At 39.3% G+C, this 26,789-nt stretch overlaps 1 long non-coding RNA gene across 2 annotated transcripts in view; it reads right to left on the reverse strand.

Moving 5' to 3' along the window:
* Window positions 1–26,789, reverse strand: part of LOC133382740 (uncharacterized) — a 101,674-nt gene that overhangs the window by 64,002 nt on the left and 10,883 nt on the right. For both annotated transcript variants that reach the window (XR_009762082.1, XR_009762081.1), the window contains exons 7-11: window positions 25,179–25,267; window positions 21,088–21,204; window positions 3,828–3,975; window positions 3,575–3,717; window positions 2,212–2,308 (exon numbers count right to left, since the gene is read on the reverse strand). This is a non-coding gene — a long non-coding RNA (uncharacterized LOC133382740). The remainder of the gene's footprint in view (window positions 1–2,211; window positions 2,309–3,574; window positions 3,718–3,827; window positions 3,976–21,087; window positions 21,205–25,178; window positions 25,268–26,789) is intronic.

The raw sequence follows: 26,789 nt of genomic DNA on the forward strand, positions 1-26,789 counted from the left end.
TCCAATCGGCTGAAGACCATTTAACACTGTGCTGGATTGTAGCTAATTAAGGCAGTAGCCATCTTTTTACTACCTCAGATCACTGCACAAAGCTAGCGAAAGAGCTACACAGTCCTTCTGCATTTTGGACAAGTACCATGAACTGAAATCTACAGCATGTTTCAAAAAGGAGTAATGCTCCATGAGGTACTAGGCATGACTTGTAGTGCTGCTCAGATACAATGTTTCTAATAGTTCTGCTTGCCCAATCACTCCTATAGGAGAAGGCAAAATGACCAGAATAGCAAGGAACTTCTTGACAAATTTTAGATTTAGTCACTGCAGATTTATATGCCACATGCTTCCTGTGTGCCAAATCCAAGTATCTTGAGTGTTTCTAGCAGAACTAGTGTTGCTGATGATACTGAACCACATGAAAAAAAGAAATCAGGTATTCCATTACTATGGAAAGGTTCCCAAAGAGAGCAGCAGCTATTAGCAGTAGGAAAACCTACCTCTAGAGACTTGTTCTATCTGTTAGAAATTCTTTAACTAAAACGGATGTTTTCCTTTCCATTTTCAAAGAAAAGAGTGACAAATGGGATGTTAACTCTTTCAGACTAGTTCCTCACTGTGAAGGTGATAGAAATGCAAAAATAGAATTTGATTTAAGGCCTTCTCCTAAAATCCAGTACACAATTACCAGATTGTCTGAAATTGTGTTACAGTCCTGCCATGTGGCACAGGTGCCACAGCTCTTGGCATTCTGCTGCTGCAGCTAATTGCAACTCCAGAACCAGTACTACACAGCAACAATTATTAGTACTGCTAGTAGTGCTGCATAAGGGCGGCTGCATAAGGCCGTGGCGGAGAGCATCAAGCTGGAGATGGAGATGGACTACGGGCCCCTGACAGGCCTGGCACTGTAGCCCTGCCCTGGGATCAAACAGGAGGGCAGCCCCACACCCTACATGCCGGCCACCGGCTCCCTGCAGACCCCTGGCACGGAGATGCCACCGCTCAGCCCCAACAACCTCCTGGTGGCCTCTGAGGACTGGGGAGCGCCCCTGCAGCCACCGCAGCCGCCTTACACCCGGCCTTTGCCCACCCGCTCCAGTATCAGTTCCATCCACACCCGAGCGCCTCTGGCTTCTTCGATGAGAGCCTACCCTCCCAGGCCTCTGCCCCGGGGGGCCTGCTCACCCCACCCTCCTCCTCTCTGCAGCTGTTGGAAGCCAAGCCCAAGAGGGGATGCTGCTTCTGGCCTCCCAGATGGATGGCAATCTACACCTGCTCATATGCCGGCTGCGAGAAGATCTGCATCAAGAGCTCCCACCTGAAGCTGCACCTCTGGACCCACACAGGTGGGGGCCACCCACTGGGTTGCCCCATGGCCTTCTTACATCCACTGAAACCCCCTGCTTGGCACACGGAGGCGCCCTGCCTCCATCTCCAACATGGCAGTGCCCTATTTGTTTGTTTCTGAGGTGGCTTCTGCCACCAAACATACCTGAAGTGGGGCTCCCTGTAGCCTAAGCCTGGGGGGGGGGTTCTTGGCTACAATGGTTGAACTAGTAGGTTCTGAGTTTTGGGGACAGGAGCAGAAAACCTGTATTTGAGTTGTATTGTGTGTTGTGATTTTTATCGTTTTTTTCTATTTATTGTATTGAGTTTTGCTTGGTATGCTGTTGTACTGTTATCTTTATTCTGTATATGTTTTTGAGATTTTTTTTCTTTTTTGTAAGTCGCTCTGAGTTTCATTTTGGGGGGAAAGCGACTAATAAATATCATTAATAAAAAATGAAAAAATAAAATAATTATGAGTACAATGGGTGGAGGTGGGAAAGTGTCAGCATACCTTACCAACAGCATCTCTATGCTGCATACCCAAGGACTTTTGGCTACTATAATGAAACTCAATCCTGTGCAATCTTGAATTTAATGCTTTCTTTATAGCAATTACTAGAGAGAGTGTTGTGCAATGGCCACACTGCCGTACTTGCCAGGCACAAGATACAACTTTGCACAAATATATCTGAATCAGATTTATAGGATTGCGCTGCTTCAAGAACACTGTCCTGTGGATTACTTGAACTGAGGCTCAATAGAAGTTCCTGCTTCACTAGATATAATTTGGATAAGATAGCCAAGTCTTGGAGTCTGTTGTCTATTTGGTCATATAATGTTGCACTTCCTACAACATGCAACTGGAAATTGTTAAACTTTGGTTACCTGTATATACTTGTATGGCAGTATGCCCGCTGAACTCAATGAAGCTTACTTCAAATAATTATGCATAGGATTGGGCTGCAAGTGATCAATATTTCCTCTGAAACACATTGAACATTAAGGAAGTAATTAAAGCCCTGGCAGTCATTAACAAAATTGAACTGAATTAATATTAAAAAGAAAATCCAAGGAATTGTCCATGAGTGTAACTATCACTGTGCAATGCAAACATCTGTATTTGCAGTACTGAAATACCATAAATCAAAGTGTTAGAAAAGTTACTGATCAGCATGAAAGAATTCCCATTAAAGCTACATATGGTGCTGGAATGCTGTCAAACCACTCTCAAAATGCATGGCAACAAACCAGATTGTTAGGCCAGAGATATCTTAAAAACCTGTCTCTGAACTGGCCAATCTGCATGAAGTGCTGGTTCAGAAAGTACTTTTCTGCTTTATTGGCTATGATTCACAGAGTGGAAAGAATCCCTTAAGCCACCATTTCTTTCATCTGGGTTTGGTCAAATTATTACACTACTAAGCTCCAGGTGCCAAAATATGAATATATAACTGAGAAACTCCTCCTTTTTTCCCTGTAAAACTTTAAATCCAGCAACAAAGAAATTGAAAGGAGAACTTGCTTTCTTTTTCAAAGAAAATTCCACCGCAGCTTTCCGCAGCTCTGCTGTTTGGATAAAAATGATTGGAAATCATCTCTCCAGTCATTTAAATAATCTGTTAAAAAGCTATTAGGTTTCCCTAATGCCTAGTCATTTTTAAATGGCTCTCAATTTGATTCATGAACAATACACGGCCAGTACATGATTCATGCGGCCAATCACTTAGCAAAAATGCAATTTTTATTAAGAGCCTCTTCAAGAAACTGATATCATATGGGGGTGACATCCATTGCATCTTGCAGAGTTTCAGCAAAATTTTTCAAATGGTTATGCCTTGAGGGTCAACTTTTCATGAACCAAAGTTGGTAGAAAAGTTAGAATTGGTAGAGAAGCTCAAGGAGGCAAAAGGAGCTGGAAGATACCACATAAATAATTGTAAAAATTGTGCTCCAATTCAAGTGCAATTGAAGGTCTGTAAAGACACTGAGCTATCAGTGCATCTCAAGTGTTACTGTAATCAGAGCTACTTGCACAGTCATTAGAGGTATGTACACATAAATGGCAATGGCTAGTTACTTTGGAATAATTAGAATCATTCAGTGAGAAAAATGCATGTGTTGAGACAGAATGTGCTTGTTTAATCAATAGGATAAACAGGAGATGCTAGATTGACCATGTAGTCATATCAATTATATACACACATATATATTTATATGTGTATTTATATATTTATAAGTTTGGCATTACCTTGCTTTGACTTTAGAGATTTAGGAAGCTCACAACAACTGGACAGCTAAAGTAGTTAACAGAATGTCCATGGTTCCAATCTCATCTCTTCAACAAACTTCCTGAGTAGTCTTAGGCAAGCCATATTTCTCATCTACCAATGTCTATAATATGGGAATAAAAGGTACAGGTCTAATTTACAGAGGAGTTGTAAGAATAACTAAATCAATGTATGTGAATCTCTGAGCTCTTGGGGAAAGTTACATACAAATACCTAATTATTAAAATGATGGATTGGGTATGTCTACTCAAAGTTGTAGTGAACCAGATTTTATCCATCTGCTGCTGCCTCAGTGTTCTGTGTGCTAGTCTTGAAACTGATCTTAAGTCGATCTTAATCCAAAGCAGAGTTCACCATTGCCCTGGAATATAACAAATGAGTAAGTAGGAGTGAATGGAGGGGGGAGGGAGAGAGAGAGAGAGAGAGAGAGAGAGAGACTCTTCCCAAAATTTCACATAATAGTCCTGGAGATTTGTTAGTCACTTTTCAAAATAACTAATATGGTTCAAGCAATGTTACATAGTTAGGATTAAAAGTTTTACAACTAAGGCATAAGAGACATTGAATCCTGCAGTTCAATGTATTAGATCCATTTGCAGAAACATTACAATTTATGTTAAAGTATTAAATTTCTAAGTTAAGGTTTATAGTTGATGACAATGGAATTAATTAAATAAAATACTTCATTTGAAAACATAATCATAAATAAATCATATAACAAAGTAACGCAGTGCAATCCTAAGCATGTTAGAAATAAATCCTAAATTTGATGGGGATTGCTCTCTGTTGTAAATATTCACTTACCTTGGAGTAAGGCCCATTGAACTCAACAATGCTTACTTCTGAGTGGACATATATAGGGTTGTGATGTTCATAATTATGGCAGCAGACCTAAGCACATTTACCTGAAAATGTCTCATTGCATTCAAATGGATTCTATGTAAACAATTAGGATGAGAATGAAAGTTACCATTTTTCTATCATCCAGGATAGAAAAGCATCACATACCAAGATAAAGAAGTGATCTGTCAAAATTTCTTGCTTCAGAATAATTCATTTTATGCAGCTTAAGAGGATACTAAGCAAAAGTTCAATCACTTCATTCAAACATCATTTGAGGAAATCAGTTATTGTACTTCACACAAACTATTACATGAAGTCAATTCTAGACCAAAATGCTTGGTCACTTGAAAAAATGTGTCATGCTTAGCATCCTGATCAAAGATTCATTTGGTCTTTTATATTATGAATACCCCAACTGCTGACTTGTTAAAGAATGATTCGTAGCCTATAAATGTAAAGCATTTAAACATGCCTACATAAGGTTTGGATATTATCATATACTCTTCTTGGTAAATGATACCAGTGCTATTCTTCAGTTAACTGGTCCCATAATATGTTAATCAATGTACCAGGATACATACAATATCTTACAAGGTAATCCTCTTTGGAATCCACAGTTCAGTTTATAAGCATTCCTCTCTCTAATCTCTGTAATCCTAAATTGATATAGGTCCGGAAAAGGGTAGAACTAAGCTTCCTTTGAGAAAACTAAGTGTGGATTTCTTGTCCATTCTTACTGCATTTTGGGTTATTATGAGCATAATCTGGTCAAAGTTTAGGATTTTTAAATTGCATTTATTTCAGTGGGAAAGACTAAGGCTATAATCCTATACCACTTTCCTGGGAGTAAATTCATTTAATTTACTGAGATTTATATCTGAGTAAGCATGTATACAATTGTGCTATTAAATTAGTTGGACTTAAAAATATGCCCCCCCTTAGGATGCACACCTTAATGTGGTGAGGGAGTTTGAGAGTGTTGAAGAAGCTAAAAGCAATGCCGTCAGGAGTCTAGACCAAGAGGCTAAACTCCTAGCAGGGGCACCCAAGGCAGAATGGTCAAAGCTGAGACACTAGACTAAGATGCATCCAAACTCAGAGGAAGGCAATGGTAAACCACCTCTGAATACCTCTTACTATGAAAACCCTATGAACAGAGTATCCAAAATGCAATGCAAGATAGTGCTGGAAGATGAGACCCCAGGTCAGAAGGCACTCACCGAGCAACTGGGGAAGAGCAAAGGACAAGTACGAGTAGCACTGTGACTAATGACACAGCTGAGTCAAAGCCAAAAGGAAGCCCAGAGGCTGATGCACACAGATGCCAAAGGAGAGTCCGGAGTTGTACAATGCACACAATAGGAACATGGAATGTGAGAAGCGTGAATCAGGGAATGTTAGAAATTGTCAAGCAAGAAATGGAGCATATCAACATTCCAATACTTGGCATGAGTGAATTAAAATGGACAGGAATGGAACATTTTCAATCAGACAACTACAAAATATTTTATGCAGGAGATGAGAAATTAAGAAGAAATGGGGTTGCTTTAATAGTGAGAAGTGATGTAGCAAAAGCAATTAGGAGCTACAACACAAGGTCTGAGCGAGTTATATCAATGAGATTAAACAGGAAACCTGGGGCAACTGGGGAAGAGCAAAGGACAAGTACGAGTAGCACTGTGACTAATGACACAGCTGAGTCAAAGCCAAAAGGAAGCCCAGAGGCTGATGCACACAGATGCCAAAGGAGAGTCCGGAGTTGTACAATGCACACAATAGGAACATGGAATGTGAGAAGCGTGAATCAGGGAATGTTAGAAATTGTCAAGCAAGAAATGGAGCATATCAACATTCCAATACTTGGCGTGAGTGAATTAAAATGGACAGGAATGGAACATTTTCAATCAGACAACTACAAAATATTTTATGCAGGAGATGAGAAATTAAGAAGAAATGGGGTTGCTTTAATAGTGAGAAGTGATGTAGCAAAAGCAATTAGGAGCTACAACACAAGGTCTGAGAGAGTTATATCAATGAGATTAAACGGGAAACCTATTAACATAACCATAATCCAAGTCTATGCTCCAAAGGCAAATGCACAAGAAGAAGAATTTGAGAGATTTTACGCTGAAGTACAGGAGGAAATTCATCACACACCAAAGCAAGATGTGCTGATAATCATGGGGGATTGGAATGCAAAAGTAGGGAACAGAGAAGAATTAGGAATTGTGGGGAAATGGGGCTTAGGAGACAGAAATGAAGCAGGAGAAAGACTTACTGAATTCTGTGAAGCCAATCATTTGTTTCTTGCAAACACATTTTTTGAGCAACCGAAAAGACGACTGTACACGTGGACATCACCAAATGGTCAATATAGGAATCAAATTGATTATATAATTGGTAGCAGAACATGGAGAAGTTCCATACATTCTGCGAAAACAAGACCAGGAGCAGAGTGCGCTACAGATCATGAACTGGTCATATTGAAAATTAGAGTAAAGCTAAAGAAGAAGAACAAAGCAATCCTAATGCCAAAATACAATTTAAATAACATCCCAGAAGCATATAAATATCAAATAAGGAACAGGTTTGAGGCTTTAAACTTAGTTGACAGAGAACCAGAAGAACTATGGAATAAAGTCAGAGACGTTATCAGGGAAGAATGCAAAACGACAATACCTTTAGTTAAAATGAGAGAAAGACCTCAATGGATGACTGAAGAAACTCTTAAAGTGGTTAAAGAGAGAAGGAAAGCAAAAGCAAAAGTAGATAGAAACACAATCAGAACCTTAAATGCAACAATACAGCAACTAGTAAGTAGGGACAAAGAGAACTATTGCAATAGTTACTGTATAGAAATAGAAGAGGACAACAAAAAGGGTAGAACAAGAGCCCTGTTCCAAAAGATTAGAGAAAGGGAAATTTAAACCAAGAGTAGGGATGTTGAATAATCAACAAGGGAACACACTGACTGAAATAAAAGGAAGATGGAAGCAATACACTGAAGAACTCTATAAAAGAGATGCCAGGATGACAGATTAATTCACAGAGGAACCATATGATGAAGAACCAGACATTTTAGAATGCGAGGTGAAAGCTGCTCTTAAAATACTTGGAAGAAACAAATCACCAGGAACAGATGGCATTCCAATAGAGTTGCTGCAAGCTACTGAGACTGAATCTGTCCAAATTTTGACAAAAATCTGTCAAGAAATATGGAAAACTAGACTGGAAGCTTTCCATATACATCCCAATTCCAAAGAAAGGGGATCCCAGGGAATGCAGTAATTATCAAACTATTGCCTTAATATCCCATGCAAGCAAAGTAATGCTCAAGATTCTACAACAAAGGCTCTTACCATATATGGAGCGAGAAATGCCAGACGTCCAAACTGGATTTATAAAAGGAAGAGGCACCAGATATCATATCGCAAAGATAGATTGGATAATGGAACTGACCAAGGAATGTCAGAAGAAAATCACCCTGTGCTTTATAGATTACAGCAAAGCCTTTGACTGTGTAGATCGTGAAAAACTATGGAATGCTTTAAAAGAAATGGGGGTACCATTTAATCTATACGCAGAACATATCATATGGAAAGTGGGATTGGACCAAGATGAAAGAGGTGTGAAAATTGGAGGGAGAATTATCAATAATTTAAGATATGCAAACGATACCATACTACTAGCAAAAAACAGTAATGATTTGAAACAAATGCTGATGAAAGTTAAAGAGGAAAGCGCAAAAGCAGGACTACAGCTGAACGTCAAAAAGACTAAAGTAATGACAACAGAAGATTTATGTAACTTTAAAGTTGACAATGAGCTCAGGTTGGAATGTGTGTAAATAAATAAACCATATTTCATAAAGACACCGCAGTCTCCGCTGACCTTCTTCCCAAAGGAAACCAAACCCTGGATGGGCGCAGGGACCCCCGAAATCTCACCACTTGGAGATTGGGGAAGGCGCACAACAAATGGAAAGCAAGCATAAGAAAAAATCTGAAAAGATGGCTTTGGGGAAATTCACCAAGTATCATGGCAAAATAACAGTTTAACGCTATTTACATCTGCCTATGTATTGATGTTGTTTGACAGGGATGGGAGACCTCAAATGGGGCTCTCCATGCCTCTCTGCCTAGCTCTCAGGACACTCCACAGAGCATGACCCTCACCAGCCCAGCTCTGTGCCCTTCTTGAATGCTTTTGCCTAGCTAAAACATGTTATTTGTTTCCTTAAATTTTAAGCCTGCCCTTTGTCGTTCTGTGATCCCAGGGGAGGTCACAGCACAACAAATACCCACAATTTGAGTCAACATTATTACAGTATAAAAAATTAAAGCACCCATTTATCCTTGAACTGCGATAATTGGGCAGTTTTCAGCTAAGGCATTCTGTCTGCGCAAGGATTTATGCTGCCCTCACACAACCCCTAAATCTGTCCTGGGGTTTCCCCCCAGCCTCTGGAGTAGTTCTGAAAAGGGCGCAGGATGCACACAGGGAGATGAGACGAGGGGCTGCATTATGCAAGGGTAAATCCTTGCCTAAATGGAGGACGGGGAGGGGTGTGTGGATAAATGTCTGGATTTTTCGTAGCAGTAGCAGTGCTGCCTACTGTACAAGGTGAGAGTCACCTTCGGTGCTCTGCCCACCTTTCTTTATGGCCTGCACACCACTGGCATGTGGACCCAAGAAGGTTGCCCACAAGGAAATGCAGCCTTTGGGCTGAAAAAAATACCCAACTGTGCTAAATAATATAGAGGGTACTGAAAGCACAAACTGGACATAGATACATATGGACAGGTTTGGGAATTGTCTTTTCTTCTTTCGCTACTGCCAGTGCCTTCCTGTCTGAGAAATCTGGGTCGCTTCCAGACAACCTGATTGGTGAGCATTCATCCTGATTTGTTTGCACAAAATTTGTGTGGAGGTTAAATGACATCCGCTCTTTATTGAGCATGCCTTCTGATTTCTTTGTGTGGAGGCTATACAACCCCCACTATTTATTAAGCATTCTCCAGATTTGTTTCTGTGGAGATTATGACTTCCAGTCAATTGATCATTATCCCACACTTTCTAATACATTTTCCCATCATTTTCCTTACTGCAAAGTAGTGTGATCTCTTTAAAATAGTTTTGTTGTATAAAAGTGCTTTAATCCATTATAATTGCACAAACCTAAACTTGGCAGTATGCAACTGAGTCCTTCCCAGCACAACTTTATTAGGGTTTTCACTCTGCACAGTAGCATTAATTGTTAAACTTTTGCATGCAATCTGGTTTGGGCCAGGTTCTTTGAAGGACCACATATGACCATAGGGACCTGCCCGAGCTTTAAGATTAGTCTGTTAGACTCAGCTCACAGGCCTGCCAGCAAGATCAATTAGCTTGGTGGGCACCAGGAACAAAGCTTTTTTGGTGGTGGCTCTGTGTTTGTGGAACTCTGTCCCAAAGGATATACATCTGTTTCCTTCTTTACTAACTTTTAAAATCTTTTTTTGTTTTGACCTGTTTTTAGTTCAGATGCTAGGCTGAGTTATTTTAATTATTTTAAACTGTTGCTGTCTATTTTAATTTGTTTTATTTATTATGCTGACCTGTAGAGCAGGGTAGTCAACACAGTGCCCTCCATATGTTTTGGACTACAACTCCCATTAGCCCCAACCAGAATGGCCACAGGTCAAGAATGATGGGAATTGTAGTCACTAACATTTGAAGGGCACCATGTTGGCTATCCCTCCTGTAGAGTGGCTCAGACTGCTGTTTTAGTTTTTCATGAGTGTGTTTTTAAAAATAAATAAATCATGTGGGTGCGTCTCCTTGGGAGGGCATGCCTTGAGAGGCAGCATCGATATATTGCAAATAAATAAATAAATAAAATGCAATCAAAGTTAACACGTATGCATCTTCCAAAAGAAGATGTTGGGACTGTTTCTTTCTTAATTGGAGTTCAGTTTGCTATTCCACTGTTCTGGTAATTCTACATGCCTTGGGCTGTTTGAACCCATTTGTTTGAGCAGACATATTCAATATAAATATGAACCTGCATATCATATATCCCATAGAGTTATACATCTCCAAAGTGGAACACATCTGTATATTTAGAATAGTCTTTGTTTAAAGCGTTCCCTCTTTATTTTCCTCTCCCCCCCCCAAAAAAAAGCCAGTTATAATGGAAACTCCAATTTGTGCTTTATGAACAATGCCAGCATCATCATTTTAATGTTGTCCATATGGGCTTCTAATAATAGATAAGAGACTACATTTGTATTGTATGTCTTAGAGACATTTAAAATCTTGATAAGGAGAAGCTGATTTCATTGGCCACACAGTTAAAGAAAAGCAGACCCTAATTAAAAGAATTCTGTTCTGAATTAACTAGTTTGACATGTGCTAATTGACAGTTCCTGTGAAATGGTTCTAATTAAAGTCAATATGTCTTTTTCAATTAAAAGGAAATTAAGAATATACTAATATACATTAACAACTTAATCTGCCTTCAATATCCCATATATCAGCTGCCTTAATGTTATTGGAGAGCCATCTGACATACATCTTCTGCTCTTTGGTTGTGAAGTCTTATTACTCCAAAAGAACACCAACTATGGTATGTATCCCCTTCAGCAAAGAGAATGCCAGATTTTGCTTTCTTTTTGCAGATACTAGAAGCAAAAATGATTAAAGGTAAAGCCACATTTCTTGACAGGTGCCGCAAGGAGATATCCTTATTAAGCTGCAGACATTGGTTACAAAAATGCACAGTTAACCAATTAGGAAAAGCTTCTAATATTGCTCCTAGTACTGGCCAGAAGGCTGGCCCATTTTCAAGATTTGACCCTAGTATAAAATATGAGAATTATTCATATGAAAAATATACTAAAGAAAAAGGCTTTCACACATTATATTATTTTTATCAGCTTGAAGGGGATGCTCTTAAGAAATGCTTTTCATTTTATATAAAAATAAAAAAATATGATTGCCTGGTAAGTAAAGGAAGAATCCAGCATTACACAAGTGGACTTCCAATCATGCAACAGGATTTCACCTTCTCTTCTTTCTTCCTTCCCTTCTGTACCCCAGAAACTGCCCTAGAGGGTTCCCCAACCCTCCAGAGCAGACCTTGAAGGTTGGGAGCTATAGGGGGAAAGAAAGGTAAAGTTCCATTGCATAAGTAGAAGTCCATGTGTCTAAAGTTGGATTCCAGCATGGCCAGCATTAGATTCAGACCAATGTGCTGGAAGTTGCCCCTTTACTATCTGTGGGGATATGGAAGTGCTGTTTGTAAACAACGATATGAATTCAAATTTATATTACCGAAACCTTAACACTAACAGTTGTGCTGCTTGCACAAGGAATGTTAATAACCTTCTATACAAGCACCAATACATTTATGCACCTGCAATATAAGATAGACTATAAACTTTTAAAATGATTTCCTATCCAAAACAAATGCATGGACCAACTTCTTAAACTTTGGTTTCTGTCTGTTTTAATTGTTTATAACAGACAGAATTAATTGTGTTAATTTGTAAATAGCATACAGTTTAACTGAATGGAGAAAGCAGCCTTACATTGAGTCATATTAAGTTAGTTATATTAACTAGCTCAGAATTCTCTACACTGACTGGCAGCATTTCTCTGGGGTTCCAGACAGGGATTCTTCCCAATCCTAGCTGGAGATGTCAGGGACTGAATTTGAGACCTTCTGCATGCAAAACGCATGCTCTACCACTGACCTACGGCCTCTCCCTTTTAAAAAAATGCTTTGGTATAAATCCTTGTCCTAAAAAATATGAAGAGAATCCATGTAGTATATTCTACATCCTATGTTCTGGGCCAAATACACTTTAAGCAAGCTCCATATAAAGTAATAATAAATGATAACATGAACTGGCACATAGCATCTTATTGCAACTTTACCCTGGTTTACCCTGAATAAATTTTCTCTGCATTCCAATCCCATTTTATGCCATATGTTAAAATGTGGCAAGGAAAGTCCACTATATACTTGGAAATTAGCATTAGAAAGGGTAGTATCCAATTAAGTTTTACTCAGAGTAGACCCATTGAAATTCATGGAACAAAGTTATTAATTTTAATGGGTCTGGTCTGAGTATTACTAACATTGCATATAACCCGAAATGTGAAAAAATGTTTCCTTAATATCACAACTGCCCCCAAGGATAATTCTGTTTTTCCTCTTTCACTGCTAATACACACACAAACATTTTTTACTAGACATCATTACCATAAAATGGGTTCCTGCTGGGAGGAAAGGCAGGATATAAATCAAATAATAAATAAATAAAACAACTAATTACCAAGTCCATCTCCGAGTGTGTTTGGGTTCCTCCAAAACAGAGAAAACAGCCTGAATAATCAGTGATTTTGTCTCTTCTGTTTCACCTTAGAAATAGTGATATCGTAAGCCATAGGTGAAGCACTTTTTTTAAAAAAGCAGAAAACTGCAGGGCAAAAATATTAACTTGGTCTACCCCTCTTAGGATGCAGCGTGGTCTGCTTTTACTTCTCCTGAAGCTCCCAGTCTCATGAAGGATAGAATCAAACAATTCTAATGATAGGTTCAGGGTCCTCCTTAATATATATAGCAGTTGCCCATTTGGATATCATAGTAAACCATAGTTTAGCACTATGTAAAGGAATAGATGTGAACCTTCAGCTGGTGTGCCCCTCTCACCTTTCATCCAATGTAGCTGCGAACAGAACTTTCTGTTTTATACCAGACTTTATTGTTATATCACATCTGAACTAACTCTGGTTAGTTCAAATTGTGGTTTAAGTAATAAGCCACAGTTGGAACAGTGGCTTATGAACCAGGATTAATGCTGGCTGGTTTCAAGAAACCAGAGTTTAAACTAACCAGAATTTCTTCCAAGGTAATAACAGTAATAAATTCCAGTCAATTTAAAATACAAAGCAGATGTTTCCATCTCCTCACACTTATGTCAGGAGGGGAGCAGAGCCAGCATAAGACCACCTGTCCTTCCTGCCTCCTGTTTCTCCTCACCTGCTTACTTTTTTCCCCGGTTTGCCATTGTCTTAGCAGTAGCTGGTTCTCTGCCTTCCACCTGCCTCTCTCTGAGAAAGGGCCATGGGGTTATTCCCCAGAATGAGGCATTCTGGCTGAAGTGGGTAGGAGAGTGCTTGCATCACCCCTCTTTGCCATGGTGGCTAGCATTTCTGCTTAAATGTAGGTAAAAATGTGATCCTCCCTTAGCTTTTTGTCAGAGTGAGGCAGGGTGGAGGATGAGAGCCATGCAATAGCTTTGGTTCAGTATTATATCTGAAATGGACAAATTTCTCAAGCTGGTGTCCTGTACATATAGCAGTGTACTTTATCCTTCGGACAAATAGCTAAAAGAGTTTCCTGGCTATTATTGCTGCCCCCTTTTTATTTCTAGTAGACCCAACATTTCTCCAAAGAATTATTTCTGTATCACACTCTTATTCACAATTCACAGGAAGCATGCCCCAGAACAGAAGCAAGTAGAAATGGCTAAATCATTTATGTGTTCCTGCTTATATAAACAACCTCGAAGTGAAGTAGTTGATTCAAGCTAACAACTCTGAATTACAGCCTCAGGATCATGTAAATAAACAACTAGAAGATTACAGTAAGCATATTTATGAAGATAAATACATAAACCTTGGGCATCATATACAGGCTTGGTTTGGACAATTATATCTTGCCTTAATAAGACCAAGCCAGGATCATAAATCAACTTCAGACCATGTTTGAAGATCCTGGCTTGTTCTGAACGTGGTAACCATAATTTCCTGATTTTGATAAAATAGGAAAATATGGTTAATTTGAGACTTCTGGGTTTAATTGCTGCACGTTGTGAGGGAAAGAAAGAATGCACTGTGCACAGGTAAAAGGTTTGTGTACATTTCATCTTATTAAGATGAGATGAGCAGTTATAGTATGTAATGTTCCTCCCCTAGCACCACCTGTCAGTCTCCCACCTGTGGCTACCACCAGGGAGAAACATGGTTTTTATTTTTTCTTTAGCTCACCCTAGCACAGATCTCACAAGATCCCACTGCTAGGTGGCACCACCAGTCACTCCCTGTAAACAATACTGCTAGAGACTTCGCCTTAGTCTACCTTCTGGCTTATTGTTACTTTGTGTCTGGGTGCACTTGCAGGCCACAACCCCCTGTATCTTTGTGCCAATAAAGCATACAGCCCTGGGTTGCCCTGGATACTTGATGATACACTATCTCTTCACCGCTGCCGCCATTGATACTGTTTCCCAACCTTGGTAATTACCCTGCACACCCTTCTGGTCTGTGAAAGCCCCAGCCAAGGATCAGGCTTTTGGTAAACCAATAAAATATTTATTTATAAACACCAGGAAATAACAAGATTATGTAAGGTATGTTTAACAAGCGTATGGTTTCATATAGTGTCACTCTTTATTTTTCTGGTCATATATATTGCCTAAATATCAGCCAAATACAATCCAAGCCTCCCTCAGAACTCTGCCAACCCACTCCTCCAAAATCCCTCTCATCAACCAACCGATCTCCTCAACAACTCCCCTCTCAACTGTCATCCTCTCATTTATACCTTCAGCCATTCAAACAATTAGCCAATCATCATCCAACATTCTCCAGCATTCTAGCCCATGTACTCCCCCCTCTTACTCAGTCACTTACCATATATCACTCAATAAACCCGCACTTACCATATTTACAGATATTAAAATACAGGGACATCACATAGTATCCAAGCCAGGATTACTAAAATTCAATTGTTTCAATTAAAAATGCAAACATATTTTGAGCAACCAAAACGATGACTACACGTGGACATCACCAAATGGTTAATATGGGAATCAAATTGATTATATAATTGGTAGCAGAACATAGAGAAGTCCCATACTTTCTGTGAAGACAAGACCAGGAGCAGACTGCGATACAGATCATGAACTGGTAATATCGAAAATCAGAGTAAAGCTAAAGAAGAACAACAAAGCAATCATAATGCCAAAACACAATTTAAGTAACATCCCAGAAGAATATAAAGATCAAATAAAGAACAAATTTGAGACTTTAAGCTTAGTTGATAGAGACCCAGAAGAACTATGGATTGAAGTCAGAGACGTTATCAGGGAAGAATGCAAAAAGACAATACCTCTAATTAAAAAGAGAGAAAGACCTCAACAGATGACTGAAGAAACTCTTAAAATGGTTAAAGTGAGAAGGAAAGCAAAAGCAAAAGGAGATAGAAACAGTCAGAACCCTAAATGCAACAATACAGCGACTAGTACGTAGGGACAAAGAGAACTATTACAATAGTTATTGTATAGAAATAGAAGAGGACAACAAAAAGGGAAGAACAAGAGCCCTGTTCCGAAAGATTAGAGAAATGAAAGGGAAATTTAAACCAAGAGTAGGGATGTTGAATAATCAACAGGGGGACACACTGACTGAAATAAAAGGAAGGTGGAAGCAATACACTGAAGAACTCTTAAAAAATTTAAACCAAGGGTAGGGATGTTATTCATCATTATTATTCATTATTCGTCAACAGGGGAACACACACTGTCTGACCGAGATAAAGGAAAAGGAAGATGGAAGCAATGCACTGAAGAACTCTATAAAAGAGATGCCAGGATGACATTCACAGAGGAACCGTATGATGAAGAATCAGAAATTTTAGAATGTGAAGTGAAAGCTGCTCTTAAAATACTTGGAAGAAACAAGTCGCCAGGAACAGATGGCATACCAGTAAAGTTGCTACAAGCTACTGAGACTGAATCTATCCAAATTTTGACAAAAAATTGTCAAGCAATATGGAAAACTAAACAATGGCCCACAGACTGGAAGTGTTCAATATACATCCCAATTCCAAAGAAAGGGGATCCCAGGGAATGCAGTAATTATCGAATTATTGCCTTAATATCCCATACAAGTAAAGTAATGGTCAAGATTCTACAACAAAGGCTCTTACCATATATGGAGCGAGAAATGCCAGACGTCCAAGCTGGATTTAGAAAGGGAAGAGGCACCAGAGATCATATTGCAAACATACATTGGATAATGGAACGGAGCAAGGAATTTCAAAAGGAGATCACCCTGTGCTTTATAGATTACAGCAAAGCCTTTGATTGTGTAGATCATGAAAAACTATGGAATGCTTTAAAAGAAATGGGGGTGTCACAGCATCTGATTGTCCTGATGCGCAACCTATACTCTGCACAAGAGGCTACTGTAAGGACAGAATATGGAGAAACCGATTGGTTCCCCATCGGAAAAGGTGTGAGACGGGTGTATTTTATCACCCTATTTGTTTAAACTGTACACAGAACATATCATATGGAAAGTGGGATTGGACCAAGATGAAGGAGGTGTGAAAATTGGAGGGAGAAATATCAATAATTTAAGATATGCAGATGATACCATACTACTAGCAGAAACCAGTGCTGATTTGAAACAAATGCTGTTCAAAGTTAAAGAGGAAAGCACACAAAAACAGGACTACAGTTGAACGTCAAGAAGACTACAGTAATGACAACAGAAGATTTATGTAACTTTTAAGTTGACAATGAGGACATTGAACTTGTCAAGGATTATCAATACCTTGGCACAGTCATTAACCAAAATGGAAACAATAGTCAAGAAATTAGAAGAAGGCTAGGACTGGAGAGGGTAGCTATGAGAGAACTAGAAAAGGTCCTCAAATGCAAAGATGTATCACTGAACACTAAAGTCAGGATCATTCAGACCATGATATTCCTGATCTCTATGTATAGATGTGAAAGTTGGACAGTGAAAAAGTGGATAAGAGAAAAATCAACAGTTGAAATGTGGTGTTGGAGGAGAGCTTTGCGCATACCATGGACCACAAAAAAGACAAATAATTGGATGTTAGACCAAATTAAACCAGAACTATCACTCAAAGCTAAAATGATGAAACTGAGGTTATCATCCTTTGGACACATAATGAGAAGACATGATTCACTAGAAAAGACAATAATACTGAGAAAAATAGAAGGGAGTAGAAAAAGAGGAAGACCAAACAAGAGATGGATTGATTCCATAAAGGAAGCCACAGACCTGAACTTACAAGATCTAAACAGGGTGGTTTATAACATGCTATTGGAGGTCGCTGATTCATAGGATCTCCATAAGTTGAAATCAACTTGAAGGCATATAACAAAAGCTTCACTTGACACGGACCTCTTTGCCAGGCTGTATTACAGTTACTATGTATTTTTGTTAGGCCACTAGATAACCAGGTTTTAAAGGTTAGAAGAGAATAATTTTAAAAAAAAATTTTGTTTAAATTAAATTGTGTTTTTAAATTGTTTTTTGTGTTTTAAGCTTTGTATATTTGTTTTTAATGTTTTTAATTGCTGTAAACCACCCAGAGAGCTTCAGCTATGGGGCGGTATATCAATAAATTATTGATACCTGCAACAAAATATTGTAGTGCATCCTCTCTCCTAAAGAACTCCTATTCAGAGTTCCAGCTGTTCCCTCCATAAGAACATAAGAACATAAGAACATAAGAAGAGCCTGCTGGATCAGGCCAGTGGCCCATCTAGTCCAGCATCAGGTTCTCACAGTGGCCAACCAGGTGCCTGGGGGAAGCCCGCAAGCAGGACCCGAGTGCAAGAACACTCTCCCCTCCTGAGGCTTCCGGCAACTGGTTTTCAGAAGCATGCTGCCTCTGACTAGGGTGGCACAGCACAGCCATCACGGCTAGTAGCCATTGATAGCCCTGTCCTCCATGAATTTGTCTAATCTTCTTTTAAAGCCGTCCAAGCTGGTGGCGATTACTGCATCTTGTAATTCCATAGTTTAACTATGCGCTGAGTAAAGAAGTACTTCCTTTTGTCTGTCCTGAATCTTCCAACATTCAGCTTCTTTGAATGTCCACGAGTTCTAGTATTATGAGAGAGGGAGAAGAACTTTTCTCTATCCACTTTCTCAATGCCATGCATAATTTTATACACTTCTATCATGTCTCCTCTGACCTGCCTTTTCTCTAAACTAAAAAGTCCCAAATGCTGCAACCTTTCCTCGTAAGGGAGTCGCTCCATCCCCTTGATCATTCTGAACCTTTTCCAACTCTATAATATCCTTTTTGAGATGAGGCGACCAGAACTGTACACAGTATTCCAAATGCGGCCGCAGCATAGATTTATACAACGGCATTATGATATCGGCTGTTTTATTTTCAATACCTTTCCTAATTATCGCTAGCATGGAATTTGCCTTTTTCACAGCTGCCGCACACTGGGTCGACATTTTCATCGTGCTGTCCACTACAACCCCGAGGTCTCTCTCCTGGTCGGTCACTGCCAGTTCAGACCCCATGAGCGTATATGTGAAATTAAGATTTTTTGCTCCAATATGCATAATTTTACACTTGTTTATATTGAATTGCATTTGCCATTCTTCCGCCCATTCACTCCGTTTGGAGAGATCTTTTTGGAGCTCTTCACAATCCCTTTTTGTTTTAACAACCCTGAACAATTTAGTGTCGTCAGCAAACTTGGCCACTTCTTGGCCAAACAATGCTCACTTCCAAACAATGCTCACTTTCCCGCTCCCCAACCTCACAATTTCATTTTTCCTCTTCCAGCTATCAGTCTATATTCTGTAGCTAATGAGCATGTCCAATACTTGTTGGACTGTTTGCAGGTTTGTCGTCTTAGCTTTGGGGCTTTTTTAATTTTTGTTTGTTTTTACTTATGCAAGCTTTGGGGTTCCCCCAAGCATGTTAATACTTCCCACTCATTTGTCAATGGCTCTGTTTGGATGCACTCATCACCATCTGAGTCCACTATTAGAAGGAGTGATATTATCAAAGTAGAGGTCTGGATATCTTTGGGTGTATCTTTATTGAACCATCATATGATCCAAATGGGGGCAATTACCCTACAGGAACTTGCACATTGGCAAGAAGTCTTCTACACCACATTGTTACTGCTTCTATGGCAGTAGTGGGGAACTTTTGGTTCTCCAGATGTTGCTGAAGTACAATTCCCACCATCTCTCAAAGGCATAGCCAATGGCCAGAGATTATGGGAGTTGTAATTCAGCAACATGTGGAGGACCAAAATTCCCCACACCTGTTCTATGGTCAATGGTTCTTATATTCCATCTACGAGTGATTGAAGATCAAAAGTGTGAGCTTGGAAACAAGAATGCAAACATTTATTTATGGAAGCATTTATATCCTGCCTTTCCACTATACAACATCTAAGGTGCTTACAGAAAATTTATTTTTTCAAAAAAAGCTGGAAAAACTAAATCAAATAAGCACTCTAAAATGAAGGCACAGTTGGCAGATTTTTTTTAAAAAAAGCAAAAAACGATCAGAACTGCTTCACAGTCCTGAAAATTCTAGCCTCTGGAGAGCAAGCCCCTGGAGAATCTTCATACCCATAGACTTCAAACTCCAAGCATGCCACATTTTCCTTTCTAATCACTAGACAAGACATTACTGCTGCCACATAGACACAAATAGTGGGAACAGGATGTTTTATTAGTAGTACCAGCATTATGGCCCAGTTCTTATGTTTATCTCATTTTATGGTTTTAAATCTGATTTCATTATGTTATACTGGTTTAATTATGTACAGCACTTCAATAAGATTTTTTAATTTGCAGTATATATAAAGTAAAACAAACAAAATAGACATGCTGGTTGAGATCATGCTCACCTTAGGCAGCACAGTTTCATATAAATGAAACACATTCTGGCTAAACATCCTGAAATTCTATCTGCAAAGAGCTGGTGCCAGGCTATTCTTCATGGAGGGTCTAGTGTTTTACCACTGTTTGGAATAAAAGCTTTCTGACTTGCTGATGATCTCAAATGCTACAAACATTGGGATTTCCTCTTAGGCATGCATACGTGAGCGTGCAAGCCTTGGAACTCTAGTTCTTAACTTGCTCTGGTTTTAATCTCATTGCTGGCAGAAGGTTGGGGATGCTATGTGGCTCCTAGGCTTTGGATGGTGCAGATCTACATATGACTACTCATGCAGATGCACCAGAGAAAAGCCATCCATCCCTTACACAATTTCCAGATTTCAGCTATCTTTGCCTTTATACAAATAATTAACCAAGCATTCTTTCTGTTTATATCCTGACTAGCAAAAGCAGAATTGTTTGTGTGGGGAAGAAACTGCTGTGTTGGCAAGGCAAGTACATCCTATAAGTACTGGAGTCCAAGGAAAATTTATCTTGGCAGAAGGTCTGTTCAAGTAATCAGCATGTGGGACATGGTACACCATGGCCCAGGCAAGACCCCCTGTTACTAAAGCCTGTTTCTCCTCAAGTATCTGTCCCACATCTCTCTTCCTCCCTCCCTCCCTCCCCCCAACAGTCACATTTGCCTGGCCTTGAGTGCTGTGAAATAACTATACATCCTCTCTTAATATATACATTCTGGAAACTGTTTTCACTGCTAAAACAGAACAGATAAACATATTTTCAATATTTATTTGTTCAGGAGACAGAAAACAAAGTAATATGGGGTGGTTTTAATATCTTATTGGCTTTGCTATCCAGAGATCTTGGCCTCAGGCAGTCCTGTGCTTCCCTCCCCCCAGCCCCTTGGTTTTTTTAATTGAATATTTCATACCTTGGGTCAGCTGATTTTGACCCCTGTTTGTTTTCCACATTCCAACGTGTGTTGCGGCATCCATTTTTAATTTACTGTGGTTGTTATGATGAACATGAAACACCATAATTCAAGTGCCTAGGAAAAGGAAGGAAATCTTCTTTTAGTATTAATGGCTGTATCAGTCTGACGAAAGAGAAACAAACCGGGGGGGAAAGTCACCACTGTTACCCTGTATTGTTACCACCTTTATTTTCAAAAAAGTTCCAAGCCCTTGTTTGTCAGCTTTCTGGAACCTTCTAAGGTTTTCCAAACTAAGTGTAAAAAAAAGACCCAAGCTGCTTCCAGACTGTCACTACCAGCAAATGGAGGTTACACAATTAAAACAGATTTAAACTCTCATGCAACAAACCCACTTTATAAAAAAAACCCTGGACTTTTTGCAGTAAGGAAAGTGAGGGGGAAATGCACTGGAAATGTTTGGGGTGGTATAGTATTACCTCCCCACAAACAAATCATACTGAATGCTCGATTCACAGTTGATGTTGTATTACTTCCCCACAAATTTTGTGCCTATAAATCAAGATGTGTGTTATTTAACAGGCTGGAAGAGACCCCAGTCCTGCACTAAGGCTTCAGTATACTATCTAGGCAACCCCTCCCCCAGGAAACAAAGGACACCACTTTACATTCCAGGAGAGACACAATTTAACAACATTCAAAGAACCAATCTTGGATAACTTTAGCATTAAATTACAAAAAAAAATTGACAAGGGAGCATGTTCAGGCATGAAGCAATCACTTTTAAGAATTGTGATGTGGTGCTAAAAGAAATATATTCTACATTCTCATTCAGAACTTTTGAATCAGCTCAAAAACCTTTCTACTTAGACTAGTTGTAGGGCTGTGTAGAAGATAAGGGTGAAACAAGGAGAGGGAGGATTAGTGATATAGTCACTGTTTTAATGGGGTAAGTGGGTATTTTCTGATATATCTTTAAAAATTCTAGAACAGAACCTTGCAACTAAAGAGTTCTCTTGTTAGTTTCAATCAAAAGGTGAAATTCAGCCCCCACTCCCTTAAGCTTCTTCCTCTGTAGGGTAACAATGCAGCAAGCCTAGAACAACAGGTGGAATGGTTGGGCAGCTCCCCACAGTCTAGCATTGCTTCCTCATTCCTGCTCTTCATCAGCTGTTGGTGGTGCCATCACTTCCAGTTCCTCCATCAGCACCACCACTACATCCCCCCTTCTTTCAAGGAGGCTCTGCTTTCTCATCAATGCATCTATCAGTAGAAGAATTTGATAGGCCAGAGGAGCAAGAGGATGAGAGAGAGGAGTGGGGGATGCTGTTCTATCACAACATGGAGGGGCAGGGGCACAGCAGGGAAAAGCTATGCCCAATGGACCATACACAAACACACCTAAAGACAGTTGTGCATAGGTAGAAAATGCAGCCTCTTTAATGGTCCAGATTCTTAACCCAGCAGCCCTGTGCCTCCTTGGCTCCCTAACCTCCCTACCCACTCTCCACTCCTCAGCTTGACCCATGAACCTGTTCCTGTCCTTAGGATCTGTGGCAAGGTTTCAATCTCAGTTGAACTGGCGCATCTCTTCTCCATCCCACTGGCTAGTCAGACTTCCAGATCTTCTGACAGCTTTGTTCCTTGGGCACTTGAAGCATTTGCGAACTTTCTGTGCCAATTGGTTTCGCTGACTCAGCTAATTGGTTTCACTGTCACAAGTGCAATAAAACATAGGTTGCACCCCACTGCTCAAATTACAAGAGGCCTATCTACTTTTTGGGATGCGTTACCTTACCTTAGCTATTTTTTAAAGAAGGTTCAGGAAGGCATTCTTTGTCCCCTTTACCTTGCCCATGATCCCCCTTGCCTAGATCTCTCCTCACGGTGTCTCTCCAGCTATGTGTCAGAGCAAGGATAGCAGTCTGGTCTCCAGCTCTGCATTGCTTTCCTCACCCAGGCAATCTATCCAGATCCAGCCACATTCAGAGCTTGAATTACAGGACCAAGGCAAAGTTGGCCTGATCACTTACCTTTGTAATGCTCCCCCATAGATTCTTCTTCTATAAGTCTAGGGGGTATGATTTGGTTAAATTTGGGAGGAGTCGAGGGTGAAGTTTGTGGATTTTGTTAACAGCCCCCTACCTCCCCCCAATAACTTGAACGCTGTTTCCCCCCCCCAAGACTTTGCAGTTGGAGGATTATGCATTTAAATAAATGACTTGATTACTGCTGTAACATCAATGACTTGCATGCGAGAAATGGGCATCATCATCATTTATTTATTTATCTATATACTGCTTACTTGTCAAAATGGCTTCTAAGTGGTTTACAAGTACAAAACCAATTATAAAAATATATCCACACAATTAAAATAAACCACAGATCAATCATCACAGATACGGCTTTTTCACCTCAAACACAGTACTTGTCAAAGGAAACCAGTTACCTACTCAGCTGCAAGCTATTGTATGCTGAGATATCAGCTGAGACAGCACACAAGTGTGTGTTAATAGCAGCCCTACATTTTGGACATTTTATTATTTGCAGGGTCTAGCTATCAGTGAGATAAAAGCTTCTGTATGATATAATCATACAACTTGATAATTAACTGGTCGTTTAGGGCAGCCCTTAATGAGGGCAAAACTATGGTGAACCATCACCTCACTCTGGTGAAGTTGATATTATGGGCAGAACATGGCTATAAGTAATTGGTCACAAATAGAAGCAAAGGCTTCACAATTTGAGTTCTGATGTCTGAGTTTAATATATATTTCAGTTTTGAATTGCAATGTAATTTTACTGAGAAGCATCTGATAGGTAGAAAATAGGTACCATTCATGCAGGATTTCACATACCTTCTAAAATGTTTTTCAGCCTAATGGCTATATAGAAAGAGATACAGATATATCATACGGCACATATGCTTTTCTATCTGGGTGTGTGTGAGTGAGAATTTGCAATAAATGGGGCCAATTTTCAGAGAATAAATCTATAAAAGGAAAAAATTACATTGTACATTGTGTCTTGCCAATTTTCTGAAATGTAGCAGCTTGTCCTTGATATGTGGCAATAATTGAATGAGTGGACTTTTAAAAATTCATAGCATCTTTCTTTCTTTCTTCTGAGTAAATGTATTCCGTAGAATACTTGCCATTTGTTGGGTTGAAAAAGCCTTTTCTGTGATTAGGAGTATTGCTATGCAATTCTAAATGAGCGTGTTTTTAAGGCTTAATGGTGTAAAATGACACAAATATTTGGAGACTGGCTATGCTTTAGAACACAAGAGCATGTGTTCTGCCATATAACAGGAACACTGAAGCTGGAAATTGTTGGGATTGAAGCTTAGAAGCATCCTTCTGTTTAGGTCTGTGTGTAAAAGGGGATCCTCCAAGCACTTTCATCAATGCAACTGCAGTTAAAACACTGCCTGCCCACAATAAAGGGGGAGGTGTTCTTTCTCTTCAACTAGCTGCCAGTCTTTTACTTAGCAAGTATGCAGGTTTGGAAGGAAGTTGGGGAGAAAATGTTCTTCTAAAAGGAGGGGAAATTTTGCTTTTTCCATGGTCTTTGCGATATTTTTTTCAGACTCCACAAGGATCTCCAATTACTAGGGAGTTTAGAAACTTTGTTCATTATTTATTTATTCTACTAATTAGTTATCCTGCTCTCCTAATGGAGCCCAGGATGGCTATGAACAATGTTTAAAACATCATTTAAAACAACAACTAAAAACAACAACAACAGAGTGGGTAGTAAACCATCTCTCATGCAATATGTAGCAAACCACCAAGTCTGCATACACACCATACATTTAAAGCACCTTGCTTCCCCCAAAGAATCCTGGGAACTGTTGTTTGTAACTGGGAATTATAACTCTGTGATGGGTAAACTACAGTTCTCATGATTCCTTGGGAGAAGCAATGTGCATTAAATGGTGTGTAAGCAGTCCAAACGTCTGATGAAAAGATACATTTTTAAGTTGCTCTCTAGATGTCAACATGGGGGGGGATCAAATCTCATTCCAGAGGGAATTCCATAGATGGGGGGGCACCACAGAGAAGATCTACATGTACAAAAGATGTACTTACTATTTTGAAGATCCATGTATTACCAGCATCGGCTCTGAGATACAGCAGAGTGAGACAACCAACTTCCAGTGGCATTGTTTGGGGTGGGGCTGGGGAGAAATAGAGGAAGGCAGGGATTGGTGTCTGAATGGTGCAAGTCTTTTTAAAAGTGGTGGTCCTCAACAGTGAGGGGGAAAGGGAAAACATTTGGGTCCCATTTGAGAGAGCAAAATGTCTTGGACTGCCACTCTGTATTGCATTCATATGAGGGACAGGGAAGAAATTTGGTTCAGTTCACATTTTAATGCAAATCTATTTAATTTGCACTTCCCAAAACATTATCCGAACTGAAATGTGGTTATCCTTTAAAATTCATACTTCTCTGAATTTTCAGTTCATTTCTCCAACTAACAAATGTATACAAAAATGCATATATTAAGGGAAAGTATGCATAAATGCATATATTAGTGTATATATATAATATTCATTATATTTTGAAAAAGTGCATGCAAAAAAAAACTGTCATATTATCAGCTTAATGTTCCTCATACAGTAACCATTATTAACATCTTTCAAACTTTTTATGGATACATTTGGAGTCACATTTCCCTGCTTATGTTTTAAAACCATATAGCGACGCAGCCAAAAAATGGCAGCGGACACAATTCTCCATGTCACAATGCTCATATACAATTAAGAACTGAAAAGCTAATAAAACATTTTTCTTCTCTTGAGTTCATGTGTCTCTGTCAAATATTCACCTTGTATTTACCGTGCCATATTGCTATTTAAGGATGTTTTCACTCATGAGGCTTAAATTTATTTTGCTTCAGTTGATCTGTAATGCAAATGTAAAGCTTACAGTGACCTGAATCTACATTTTATTTTAAAAGAGTTATTTTCTTCTTTCTTTCACACATTAACAACATTCACCCATGGCACAAATAAGTAATGTGAAAGAGCCTCAAAGGTGCTCTTAAGTGACGTGTGAAAATGCCCTAATAGTCAACAATGTTTTTCCAACATAAGCGGTAATCCATAATACGTATGCATTTGATATAACATGAACATGGCACTGTCAGAATGTAAGGGTACCTCATATAGTTTCTGATGCAATAGTAAAGTTCATGTGGTAAAGTTCTGTGTATTTGCTAGTCATCAACATTGCACACATAATGTAACGTATTTTGGGGGCAACGTGTATGTACATTCCTATGCGTATATACCTCATTCCCAAAGTCCTTCCACCCATTTTTCTTTAGATGGAAGGATTACAGGAAAATTGGATGTATGCATGTACATACTAAAGTATGCACATGTTACTTTCATATTGCATCACTCATCCTGTGGTAGGCACATACGTAGGTCCACACCGCACCATAGATACAGTTTTTCTAAATTGGAGGCCCTGTGATCTGGCCTGCACAAATGACACATCCTGCACTTGAACATCTGTTTAGAAACAATAGTGGGCTACTTTTCATTCATTGTCCAAAAATTCAGAGAATGTCTTATTCAAAATATTCCACTTTATCACTGAGGTTATGCTATTGGCATCTTTGGAATATTATCTTTCCAATTAAATACAGGTATAGTCAATTTCTTTGCCCAGGTGAGCACGCTTTCTACAAT

Source organism: Rhineura floridana, chromosome 1, assembly GCF_030035675.1.
Source record: "Rhineura floridana isolate rRhiFlo1 chromosome 1, rRhiFlo1.hap2, whole genome shotgun sequence".
In the NCBI taxonomy this organism is placed as follows: domain Eukaryota; kingdom Metazoa; phylum Chordata; class Lepidosauria; order Squamata; family Rhineuridae; genus Rhineura; species Rhineura floridana.